Raw genomic sequence first — 13,978 nt, forward strand, 5'->3', positions numbered from 1 at the left:
GGAATTCATTGGGTTTCAGGAGATATTGAGATCTCCGAATCAAAACATTTTTATTCCTTCCTCAACGAATGCATTCATTGAATTTTGCTTGGCAATCTTATATGATTGGATCCCAATCCCTTGGCTCACCAATTCTCTCTAAAAACAAACAAATTCCCAATCCCTTGGTTTAAATGTTCATAAGAAGAGATGATGCTCGATCACTGATTATACCACACAGTTTCATGAACCACAATTTGGTAGGATTACATGTCACAATATCCATCCAAACCCCAATCCAATTCACTGTGAGAAAGCTTCTCTAGCATGAATCCTCCATTCCTTTCCCAAGGTTTCGAAGGATTCCAATTATGGATAGTTTCTTTCCCAAGACAACTAACCAATGGAATTAGATCGAGAAGCTTTCTAACAAAATTCAAGAGAAAAGATTGAAGAAGAAGATAAAAACTATTATTGATTCATTGAATTACAATAGAGCTCCCTAACCCAATGAAAGGGGGTTTAGGGAGTCATAGCTCTGAATTCAATTACAAAAAGTATGAAAACTAGAAAAATGATCAAAAGTCTCCCCTATCTAACTTAAATTCTATCCTATTTATACACTTTCTAAATTGAGCTTCTGTTGTGTTTCTTGGGCTTTGAGGCCCTTCCCTGATTTCCTTTTGCTTTGGGTTTATGATCCATAATCCTGATGAGGCTGCTGATCCAATTCTGTAACATTCATTGAGCCAACTTAGTGATAATCAAGTAATGACACATGACTCAACAAATTGAAATTCCAGACTCATCAATTCTTCAGGCCCAATCCCATAAACCATGATATTCAATTGGGTTTCATACCAGAGTACGTTTAAGTTAATGTTTGTGCTCAAATGCTAACTTAAACTGCAATATCTTTGGCCCAGAAACTTTTTCAAATAGTGGCGTTTAAGTTGCAGTTTAAGCTTCAGTTTAAGGTTAAACTGAAGCTTAAACGTGGAAATGGAAGAAAGCAACCCTGGAGGGTAAAGTAGTCGAACACGTTTAAGCTTCAGTTTAAGGTTAAACTGAAGCTTAAACGTGGAAATGGAAGAAAGCAACCCCGGAGTGTGGAATGGTCGAACACGTTTAAGCTCCAGTTTAAGCTTAAACTGGAGCTTAAACGTGGAAATGAAGAAAGCAACCCTGGAGTGTGAATTTGGTCGAACACGTTTAAGCTTCAGTTTAAGGTTAAACTGAAGCTTAAACGTGGAAATGAAGAAAGCAACCCTGGAGGAAAATTTTGGTCGAACACGTTTAAGCTCCAGTTTAAGGTTAAACTGGAGCTTAAACGTGGGAATGCTCCCTGGTGCATTTCTCATTTCTGGCGTTTAACGTTAAACTGGAGGTTAAACGCCACTTTCAGCTTTTCTCAGCTTTCATGATTTTGGCGTTTAAGCTCCAGTTTAAGCTTAAACTGGAGCTTAAACGCCACTGATAGTTCCCAGCATTATATGGCTTGGCAGTTTAAGTTCCAGTTTAAGCTTAAACTGGAACTTAAACTCCACATGTGGTATTCAAGCTTCCTTTATTGATTTTGTTGCTTCCTTGTCTAGCCTCTTCTTCCCTGAAATCATCCAAACAACTGCATCAAAGTCTTGCAAAATTTCATGAGAAATCTTCCATTCATAGCATTCAAGTAATATAACTAAAAACTCATGGAATTTGCATCAAAATCATACTGTTTGGATGGTTCATTGCTTTGTTATTCATTTAACCATTCTTGGTTACTTTAAGCTCAAGAAAATGCATAAAACAACTAAAACTAACAGAAAAATGCTAGTGAAACTAGCCTAAGATGCCTTGGCATCACAACACCAAACTTAATACTTGCTTGTCTCTAAGCAAGTCCTGAGTTATTTGAGAAGAAAGTATGAAACAGAAAGCAATTACATTGGCTATATTAGCAAGCATTTGAAGTTCATCAGAAGGGTTTTATGCAGAAAGTTGCAGCATCACTTTTTCATTCTTATCAGGTAAGATTATCACTTTTTCATTGCATCCATCAAACACTGCTATGGCCTCTTGTTATTCTTATGTCCTTGGCACTTTTCCCTTCTTTGTTTTTCTTTTTTCTTAGAGCTCCTTTGCTCCTTGTTTGCTCAGTGTCATGTGTTGCACAAGCCTTTGGCATTTTCTTTTTTTTTTCTTATCAGTGCACTACACATATCCACTACAGGCATTTTAGTTCACATTTCTTCTTGAGACATTGGTGCCCAGCACCTCTTTATGTGACTAAATGTTTTGTATTTAGGTTGCTCTTGATAATGGACTTTTGGTTGATAATCCCGGGTTAGTTAACCCAAGTTACCAAGTGTTGAAACACTCCTCAGAACCTATTCATCCAAGCATATCCTTAATACATAAACACCACAGGCATTTGTCTCAGAAGTTCAAACCATTGGTGCCTAGCTTATTTTCTCAATTTTTTTTTGCTTTTTGGTTGCCCTTTTTCAGTGGCTTTTTCTTCTTCTTTTTCTTTCTTTTTCATGGCCAAAGACATTTATTCATCAAGATCCATAGACAGTATTCAAACTTCTACACAAAAATGATAATTCTACACTCAATTTCCAGTGATCTGACTAAACAATCAAGCATGCATACCACCACTTAATTCTACTTGATTTGTCACTAATTGAGCCAAGTTACTTTTGTTCAAACTTTTCTTTTATTTTTGGAAACAGAACAGCATGGCAAGCATTTGTTTAAGAATGTGAAGTTATATCCAAACATCTAGGCATTCACTTTATTCAAAGCAGTAAACCAACACTCATACTAAAAACTTCACATTCCAGAAAGATTCAACAATTACAGTTTAAACCAGAACAAGCATGCTTTTGTTTGCCTTTTTAAAGAATGGTCAAGGAACAACACCACCTTGTGAAATTTCTTGTTTTCTCTTTGTTGCCAGGAAACAATTTGATTTCTCCTTCTTCTCCTAGTTGTTGCTTCATGTTCTTTCTAAGATCCTTGTTTCCTTTCCTGCAAAGAGTGATGAAGTTGCTTGCTTCTCAAGCACTTGAGTGGTTAGCTCAACTATGTATGGGCAAGTGTCTGAGTCTTAAGTTGGTGTGTGAACACCAAACTTAGTCTCCTACTTACTCCTCTGCTCTTTGAATCCTTGAATTCTCCTTGGAATGAAGTTGCTGCTAAGGATTTTAAGCATTTCTGTGATTGCTTAGAATGGTTGTTCCTTTCATATAATTCAAAGGTTGTTGTGTTCAGTTGATCTGTATGGTGGAACACCAAACTTAGAGTCACACATTCCCCTTTGAATTATTGATCCACGAATTCATTGTTTGGTGTGAAACACCAAACTTAATTCTTTGCAATGCACCGAAACTACTTCACCTTTTTATTGAAACAAATAAAAGAAACAATAAAGGAGTATTACCTCAGGTTGGGTTGCCTCCCAACAAGCGCTTCTTTAACGTCATTAGCTTGACGGTTGTCCCTTGTTAGGGTGGATTGTAGTGCTTGATGTCCTCTCCTCTCACTATGAAAACGTCCCCATTTGATTCCTTCATGATTTCCAAATGTTCCATAGAAAGAACTTTCCTGATTGTGAACACTTGAGGGAGCTGGGAAGGAATGGGTTTGAGGCCAGGTGGGATTGGCAGATAATGACTTGATATCACTTTATCTCCCGGAGAGAAACCTTCAGTGGGAATTTTCTTGTTTCTCCACCCTCTTGGCAATTTCTTTACAATTCTTCCCTCTCTCTTGAGGATTTCTTCATTGACCCTTATGCCAGGAGGGTCCTTCTGATATGTTTCTATTGATTCTTGTGGCTTTAACTCTTGCAATTCTTGTTTGCCTTTCAAGGACTGTTTCAGAGTTTCAGCTGCTGGATTGCTTTCCTCCAAACACAGATGGCTACTATCATCCTTAGGCTTTTCAGGTTCTGGTTCAGGCTCAGATGCAGGTTTGAAAACATGGAAAATGAGCTGTTCATCATGTACTCTCAAAATTAGCTCTCCTTGTTCTATATCTATGAGCGCTCTAGCAGTGGCTAGAAATGGCCTTCCCAGAATGATAGGGTGTAAGTAGCTTTCCTCCATGTCCAAAATGACAAAGTCTGTGGGGAAGAAATAATTTCCCACTTTCACCAGCACATTCTCAACTACCCCTTCAGCTTGCTTTTGAGTTTTGTCAGCCAGTTGTATGATTACATCAGTGGATCTCACCTCATTCAGTTGTAGCCTCTTCATAAGAGTCAGAGGCATCACATTTATGCTAGCTCCTAGATCACAGAATCCTCTGTCAATTTTTGTTTCCCCTATGATGCAGGGGATATGAAAACTTCCTGGGTCTGTTTTCTTAGAGACTATGTCCTTCTTGATGAGGGCACTGCACTCTTTGTTCATTATTACAGTTTGTCCTCCCTTCAAAACTCTTTTCTTGCTCAGCAATTCCTTCAAATACTTGATGTGTGTAGGCATCTGCTGGAGAATCTCAAGAAAGGGAATATTGATATGGAGCGACTTAAATGTCTCTAAAAACCTTGAATATGTTTTCCCTTTTTCACCTCCTCCTAACCTCTGAGGAAATGGTGCTTTTGGTTGGTATGTTTCCAGCATGCCTTTATTTTGCAGTTCCTTGGCTTGCTCAGTTTCACTTTCTTGCTTAGCTTCTTCCACACCTTCCTTCAAGATTTCTGGCTCCTGTTCTGAAGGTCTGATTCCTTCTTCTTCTGAGACTTCCTTCAATATGGTGATGGCCTTGCATTCTTCCCATCTCACTCCCTTTTGTTCCCCTTTAGGATTCTTTTCTGTGTCACTAGGGAACACTGCAGTTGACTTGGGGGCCTGTTGAGATAGCTCTCCTACTCGAGACTCCATCCTCTTGAGTTTTTCACCATGGTTCCTTAAGGTAGATCTCACATCATCCCTAAAGCTTTTCAACTCACTTATGTCCTGACCCATGTTTGCAAGCATTCCTTCTATCCTGTTTAATTGATCTTGAAATTTTTGGTTCGGATTAGGTTGGGCAGGTTGATTATTTTGGCCATGATATGGTGGTTGGTAGTAAGTGTTTTGTGTGGCTTGGTATGATCTTTGGTTGGAGTTTTGGTATGTGGAATTGTTATGTTGGTTGGGGTTGTAAGGTTTGTGGTTTTGTGATTGGGTTTGCTGGTTTCCCCACCCAAAGTTTGGGTGGTTTTTCCAGCCTGGGTTGTAAGTGTTGGAATGTGGGTCATATGGTTGCCTTTGTTGATTTCCCACATAGTTGGCCTCTTCCCAATCACCTCCTTCAGTGCTTACTTCCTCTTGATCTTGTGTGTGTATTGCAGCCACTTGATTTGTTTCTAATTTCCTGGTGAGCTCTGCTAGTTGCTTGGCAAACACCTTGTTTTGGGCTAGAATTGTATCAACATGGTTCAGCTTTATGACTCCCTTAGTGTTGTGTCTCTCTGAAGCATAGTAGTACTCATTCTCAGCCACTGTCTCAATCACTTCAATGGCTTCTTCCACAGTCTTTTTCCTGTTCAATGAACCTCCTGATGAATGGTCTACAGCCTTCCTTGATTCATAAGAAAGTCCATCATAGAAAATATGCAATTGCACCCAGTCATGGAACATGTCTGGTGGGCATTTCCTTGTCAAATCCTTGAACCTCTCCCATGCCTCGTAGAGAGTTTCACCATCTTGTTGTCTAAAAGTTTGAACCTCAGATCGAAGCCTATTGACCTTTTGTGGGGGGTAGAAACGTGCCAGAAACTTGCTTTCCACCTCATCCCAGGTTGTTAGGCTCCCCCTTGGGAATGATTCCAGCCACTTAGCTACCTTGTCTCTAAGTGAAAATGGGAACAAGAGCAGTTTATAGGCATCTTCCTGGACTCCATTGGACTTCACAGTGTCGCAAATTCTCAGGAATTTTGTGAGATGTTGGTTTAGATCTTCATTAGCACTCCCACCAAATGAACAATGATCCTCCACCAGTGATATTAGCTGTGGTTTGAGTTCAAAATTGTTGGCCTGAATGGGTGGTTTCTGAATGCTGCTACCACAATTCCCAGAGGTTGGGTTTATGTATGAACCAAGAACCCTCCTCTCGGGAATGGCATTGTTTCCATCAGCTCTCTGATGGTTGTGAACTTCTCTATCCATGTTGAGATCTAGAGCTTCCTCAAAATTGTCCTCAGATTCTCCTTCAGATTCTTCTTCTCTCAGTACTCTCTTCCCTCTTGCTTCCCTTCTAAGTTTATGAAGGGTCCTCTCTGGTTCGGTATATGGAGGAGTTGATGTCTCTCCTCTCCTACCTGTCATACAAGAACACAGCACAGGCAACAAACAAGTGAAATACTCTTGGTTAATGGAAGAGTATGGTTAGAGCAGTTGAGGAATTAATTCAAATAGTTAGTGAGTCAGTGAGTTAGTTGCTTGAATTTAAAGGCATAAAGAAAGAAAGCAAGTAACAGAGTGCAGAAATTAAAATTCAACAAGTAACTTGAACTGAATTAACAAAACAAGAAAAATGCTCAATCTAGTTAACTTCCAATTTGATAATTGTCAATCGAAAACCAATCCCCGGCAACGGCGCCATAAACTTGATGCTATGATTTTAGGAAATTGCACGATCGGCAAAAATTCCTTCCGGCAAGTGCACCGGTTATCGTCAAGTAAAAACTCACAATAGAGTGAGGTCGAATCCCACAAGGATTGGTTGAGTGAGCAATTCGGATTAGAAGTGTGTTCTAGTTGAGCGGAATCAAGATTTAGATGAGAATTGCGGAATGTTAAATTGCATGAATTAAAGAGCGAGAAGCTAAATTGCTGAAATTAAAAAGGGATCGGGGTGATTGCATGAATTTAATTGCAGAATGTAAAGAGAAAGTGGTAGATCAGAAATGGGGAATTCATTGGGTTTCAGGAGATATTGAGATCTCCGAATCAAAACATTTTTATTCCTTCCTCAACCAATGCATTCATTGAGATTTGCTTGGCAATCTTATATGATTGGATCCCAATCCATTGGCTCACCAATTCTCTCTATAAACAAACAAATTCCCAATCCCTTGGTTTAAATGTTCATAAGAAGAGATGATGCTCGATCACTGATTATACCACACAGTTTCATGAACCACAATTTGGTAGGATTACATGTCACAATATCCATCCAAACCCCAATCCAATTCACTGTGAGAAAGCTTCTCTAGCATGAATCCTCCATTCCTTTCCCAAGGTTCCGAAGGATTCCAATTATGGATAGTTTCTTTCCCAAGACAACTAACCAATGGAATTAGATCGAGAAGCTTTCTAACAAAATTCAAGAGAAAAGATTGAAGAAGAAGATAAAAACTATTATTGATTCATTGAATTACAATAGAGCTCCCTAACCCAATGAAAGGGGGTTTAGTGAGTCATAGCTCTGAATTCAATTACAAAAAGTATGAAAACTAGAAAAATGATCAAAAGTCTCCCCTATCTAACTTAAATTCTATCCTATTTATACACTTTCTAAATTGAGCTTCTGTTGTGTTTCTTGGGCTTTGAGGCCCTTCCCTGATTTCCTTTTGCTTTGGGTTTATGATCCATAATCCTGATGAGGCTGCTGATCCAATTCTGTAACATTCATTGAGTCAACTTAGTGATAATCAAGTAATGACACATGACTCAACAAATTGAAATTCCAGACTCATCAATTCTTCAGGCCCAATCCCATAAACCATGATATTCAATTGGGTTTCATACCAGAGTACGTTTAAGTTAATGTTTGTGCTCAAATGCTAACTTAAACTGCAATATCTTTGGCCCAGAAACCTTTTCAAATAGTGGCGTTTAAGTTGCAGTTTAAGCTTCAGTTTAAGGTTAAACTGAAGCTTAAACGTGGAAATGGAAGAAAGCAACCCTGGAGGGTAAAGTAGTCGAACACGTTTAAGCTTCAGTTTAAGGTTAAACTGAAGCTTAAACGTGGAAATGGAAGAAAGCAACCCCGGAGTGTGGAATGGTCGAACACGTTTAAGCTCCAGTTTAAGCTTAAACTGGAGCTTAAACGTGGAAATGAAGAAAGCAACCCTGGAGTGTGAATTTGGTCGAACACGTTTAAGCTTCAGTTTAAGGTTAAACTGAAGCTTAAACGTGGAAATGAAGAAAGCAACCCTGGAGGAAAATTTTGGTCGAACACGTTTAAGCTCCAGTTTAAGGTTAAACTGGAGCTTAAACGTGGGAATGCTCCCTGGTGCATTTCTCATTTCTGGCGTTTAACGTTAAACTGGAGGTTAAACGCCACTTTCAGCTTTTCTCAGCTTTCATGATTTTGGCGTTTAAGCTCCAGTTTAAGCTTAAACTGGAGCTTAAACGCCACTGATAGTTCCCAGCATTATATGGCTTGACAGTTTAAGTTCCAGTTTAAGCTTAAACTGGAACTTAAACTCTACATGTGGTATTCAAGCTTCCTTTATTGATTTTGTTGCTTCCTTGTCTAGCCTCTTCTTCCCTGAAATCATCCAAACAACTGCATCAAAGTCTTGCAAAATTTCATGAGAAATCTTCCATTCATAGCATTCAAGTAATATAACTAAAAACTCATGGAATTTGCATCAAAATCATACTGTTTGGATGGTTCATTGCTTTGTTATTCATTTAACCATTCTTGGTTACTTTAAGCTCAAGAAAATGCATAAAACAACTAAAACTAACAGAAAAATGCTAGTGAAACTAGCCTAAGATGCCTTGGCATCAAGCATCATCCATCCTACTTGGAAGACCATTTTTTAGGACTTCTAGATTCAAGTTAGATGCCTACTCGGGAACCTACTCATTTGAGATAGATGAGAGAGTCGTAAGTTTTAGCCTAGAAGAAGCAATGAGGCACCCACCGGAGAATCACTCTCTATTCCAGTGTGATCCAATTGACAACATTGTTGCCGAAGTGCACCTTGCAAAGTTGGATGAGAAGTACATGATTGAAGAAGCAAATGAAGATCCAAGCAAATTAAACACCACACACCATACAAACCATCCGGAGATTCAAACTTCAAATCATGACAAAAAGATGGAATTGAAGCCACTACCACCCCACCTAAAGTACTCATATCTTGATGAAGCCCAAAAGCTCCCCGTGATAATTGCAAAGGAGCTAACCCCTCAACAAGAAGAAAAGTTGCTAGATGTCTTGAGGAAAAATAAAAGGGCAATCGGGTGGAGTTTGGCGGATCTAGTGGGAATAAGCCCCCAAGTATGCGAGCACCGCATATTTCTTGAAGAAGGAGCAAGACCGGTCCGACAACCTCAAAGGAGACTTAATCCAACCATTCTTGAGGTTGTGAAAAAAGAGGTCACTCGGCTACTTGAAGCGGACATCATCTATCCCATCTCGGATAGCGAGTGGGTAAGCCCGGTCCAAGTGGTGCCAAAGAAATCTGGGGTGACCACAATCAAAAATGAAAGCGGTGAACTTATAGCAACAAGGGTGCAAAATTCTTGGAGGGTATGCATAGACTACCGAAGATTGAATGCGGCCACAAGAAAAGATCACTTTCCACTACCATTTATTGATCAAATGCTTGATCGACTAGCCGGTAAATCTTATTATTGCTTTCTTGATGGTTACTCCGGATACTTCCAAATACACATTGCTCTAGAGGACCAAGAGAAAACCACATTTACTTGCCCCTTTGGAACGTATGCTTACAAGCGTATGCCATTTGGCCTATGCAACGCACCGGCAACGTTTCAAAGATGCATGATGAGCTTATTTGCGGACTGTCTAGAGCAATGTATGGAAGTTTTTATGGACGACTTTAGTGTGTACGGTGATTCATTTGATCATTGCTTGGGCAACCTTGAAAAAGTCTTAGAGAGATGCACCAAAATAAACCTTGTCTTAAATTTTGAAAAATGTCATTTCATGGTCAAACAAGGCATTGTTTTATGACACATTGTTTCAAAAGAAGGCATCTCCGTAGATCCGGCAAAAATAAATGTCAAATCTAGTTTACCTTACCCCTCCTCCGAGAGGGAAGTCCGCTCTTTTCTTGGACATGCAGGATTCTACCGGAGATTCATCAAAGATTTTAGCAAAGTGGCTTTACTTCTCTCTAGACTACTACAAAAGGACACTGAATTTGAGCTGAGCAAAGAATGCATGGAAGCGTACGACAAGCTTAAAGTGGCATTAACACAAGCTCCTATTGTGAGGGGACCAATTTGGACTCAACCGTTTGAAATCATGTGCGATGCCTTGAATTACGCGATAGGAGCCGCGTTAGCACAACGCGAGGGTAAGATTCCCTATGTCATAGTTTATGCCTCCAAAACACTAGATGGAGCCCAATCCAACTACACTACTACCGAAAAGGAACTCTTAGCTATCGTTTTTGTTTTGGACAAGTTCCGAGCCTATCTTCTTGGTTCCAAGGTAGTAGTGTACTCGAATCACGCAGCATTAAAGTATTTGTTGGCCAAAAAGGAATCAAAACCGAGATTAATTCGATGGGTGCTTTTGTTACAAGAATTTGACTTGGAGATCAAGGATAGGAGTGGTTCCCAAAACTTAGTAGCGGACCATCTAAGTCGCCTCGAACACACAAAAGGCGACACCACTCCTATCAATGACTCCTTTCCTCTAGATGGTTTGCACTCAATCTCAGAAGTAGTTCCTTGGTGTGCTCCAATAGCAAACTACTTGGTTTCACGCACCTTCCCTCCCAATCTCAACAAACATCAAAAGGATAAGCTGAAAAGCGAATCCAAATACTATGTTTGGGACGATCCCTATTTGTGGAGGTGTGGAGCGGACCAAATAGTGCGACGGTGCATACCTCAAATCGAATTCCAAGCTATCTTGGACGCTTGCCATTCTTCCGAAGGCGGTGGCCACTACGGCCCCCAAAGAACGGCAAGAAAGGTCCTTAATTGCGGATTTTGGTGGCCAACCCTTCTCAAAGATTCTTCCCTCTATTGCAAATCTTGTCCCCAATGCATTCGGTTTGGAAATATTTCTAAGAAGGACGAAATCCCCCAACAAAATATGCTTTTTTGTGAAATTTTTGATGTGTGGGGAATCGACTTCATCGGACCATTTCCAAATTCCAATGGCTTTCTCTACATTTTGTTAGCCATCGATTATGTGTCAAAATGGGTGGAGGCAATCCCCACCCGGACGGATGATGCTCATGTTGTTTATTCTTTTGTGAGGAACAATAACATTTGTCGTTTTGGCTCCCCAAGAGCAATCATAAGTGACCAAGGATCCCATTTTTGCAACAAAAAAATGGACGGCCTCATGAGGAAGTATGGAATCACACACAAAGTTGCTACAACCTATGGTGCACGAAATTGTGATCATCAATGGCGCCATCAACATGGTACGCTCATTGCAATCTCAACTCTGTATCACAATTTCGCACAACTAACCAGCAAGTGTACTGGGTCGTCCAAGTAATAAACCTTACGCGAGTAAGGGTCGATCCCACAGAGATTGTTGGTATGAAGCAAGCTATGGTCACCTTGTAAATCTTAGTCAGGCAGACTCAAATGGGTATAGATGATGAATAAAACATAAAGATAAAGATAGAGATACTTATGCAATTCATTGGTGAGAACTTCAGATAAGCGAATGGAGATGCTTTGTCCCTTCCGTCTCTCTGATTTCCTACTGTCTTCATCCAATCCTTCTTACTCCTTTCCATGGTAAGCTTATGCAAGGGTTTCACCGTTGTCAGTGGCTACCTCCCATCCTCTCAGTGGAAATGTTCAACGCACCCTGTCACGGCACGGCTATCCAGCTGTCGGTTCTCGATCATGTCGGAATAGAATCCAGTGATTCTTTTGCGTCTGTTACTAACGCTCCACAATCACGAGTTTGAAGCACGTCACAGTCATTCAATCATTGAATCCTACTCAGAATACCACAGACAAGGTTAGACCTTTCGGATTCTCTGGAATGCCGCCATCAGTTCTAGCCTGTACCACGAAGACGCTGATCTCACGGAATGGCTGGCTCGGTTGTCAGGCGAGCGCTCGGTTGTCAGGCGATCAACCATGCATCGTGTATCAGGAATCCAAGAGATATTCACCCAATCTAAGGTAGAACGGAGGTGGTTGTCAGTCACACGTTCATAGGTGAGAATGATGATGAGTGTCACGGATCATCACATTCATCAAGTTGAAGAACAAGTGATATCTTGGAACAAGAACAAGCGGAATTGAATAGAAGAACAATAGTAATTGCATTAATACTCGAGGTACAGCAGAGCTCCACACCTTAATCTATGGTGTGTAGAAACTCCACCGTTGAAAATACATAAGAACAAGGTCTAGGCATGGCCGTGAGGCCAGCCTCCCAATGATCTAAGAACTAGATGTCCAAAGATGATCTAGAGATCTCAAGTGATCAAAAGATGAAAATACAATAGTAAAATGTCCTATATATAGAGAACTAGTAGCCTAGGGTTTACAGAGATGAGTAAATGACATAAAAATCCACTTTCGGGCCCACTTGGTGTGTGCTTGGGCTGAGCATTGAAGCATTTTCGTGTAGAGACTCTTCTTGGAGTTAAACGCCAGCTTTGGTGCCAGTTTGGGCGTTTAACTCCCATCCTTGTGCCAGTTCCGGCGTTTAACGCTGGGAATTCTGAGGGTGACTTTGAACGCCGGTTTGGGCCATCAAATCTTGGGCAAAGTATGGACTATCATATATTGCTGGAAAGCCCAGGATGTCTACTTTCCAAAGCCGTTGAGAGCGCGTAAATTGGGCTTCTGTAGCTCCAGAAAATCCACTTCGAGTGCAGGGAGGTCAGAATCCAACAGCATCTGCAGTCCTTCTCAGTCTCTGAATCAGATTTTTACTCAGGTCCCTCAATTTCAGCCAGAAAATACCTGAAATCACAGAAAAACACACAAACTCATAGTAAAGTCCAGAAAAGTGAATTTTAACTAAAAACTAATGAAAATATACTAAAAACTAACTAGATCATACTAAAAATATACTAAAAATAATGCCAAAAAGCGTATAAATTATCCGCTCATCAGCCTACCACCCTCAGACAAACGGCCAAGCTGAGGTTTCTAACTGGGAAATTAAACATGTGTTGGAAAGGATTGTGAAGCCGAATAGGAAGGATTGGAGCGCTAAGCTCTCCGATGCACTTTGGGCATATCGAACGGCTTACAAAACACCCATTGGCATGAGCCCTTTTAGGCTTGTATATGGTAAAGCATGCCATTTACCGGTAGAAATCGAACACAAGGCTTATTGGGCCATAAAGGAATGCAATCTGAGCTTGGGTGGAGCCGGAGTAGAGAGAAAGCTTCAATTGGCGGAATTAGAATGCTTGAGATTAGAAGCCTATGACAATTCTAGACTCTACAAGAAAAAGATAAAAGCCATTCATGACAAGAACATTAGGAGAAGGGAATTTAGACCCGGTGAGCTAGTCCTCCTTTACAACTCAAGGTTGAGATTACTACCCGGAAAGCTTAGATCAAGATGGGATGGACCTTACCAAGTAGAGAAAGTAGAACCTTATGGGGTCTATCACTTGCGCCACCCATCAAGTCCGGACATTTTCAAGGTAAATGGGCACCGTCTCAAATTGTACCATGGTGAGCAAAGAAAGAACTCCAAGGAATTTGAAGTGTTCCTCTTGAGGGATGCATCTCTTGAACAAGAACTTTGAGCTAGTGGAAGTCCAACTTAAGGATGGTAAACAAAAGTGCTAGGTGGGAGATACCCCACCATGGTAAGATCTACCATTTGTACATAGCCATTGAATTCTTCTTTGATTGATACTTGCTCAATACTTGACTTCATGTTTGGTAGCTAGGTATTTGATGAAGTTGTAGCTAGGTTTGATTTCAAATTTTGTCTCATTTGTTAAGATCATTTGATACTTTATCATGTTAAATCATCCTTCTATATTGCTTAAGCGGCTGTTTGGAGGGTTGGCATGCTTGAAGTGGTGCAAGAACATGAAAACTTTGAAAAAGCACCCTTCCGCGCGTGTGCGCACTTG

At 40.4% G+C, this 13,978-nt stretch overlaps 1 non-coding gene across 1 annotated transcript; it reads left to right on the forward strand.

The window, feature by feature from the left end:
• The first annotated feature begins 5,598 nt into the window (after positions 1-5,598).
• Positions 5,599-5,702, forward strand: LOC112713856 (small nucleolar RNA R71). The gene has a single exon (XR_003158816.1). It is a non-coding gene; the product is annotated as a small nucleolar RNA R71 (small nucleolar RNA).
• Positions 5,703-13,978: the final 8,276 nt, after the last annotated feature.

Source organism: Arachis hypogaea, chromosome 9 (genome assembly GCF_003086295.3).
Source record: "Arachis hypogaea cultivar Tifrunner chromosome 9, arahy.Tifrunner.gnm2.J5K5, whole genome shotgun sequence".
NCBI lineage: Eukaryota > Viridiplantae > Streptophyta > Magnoliopsida > Fabales > Fabaceae > Arachis > Arachis hypogaea.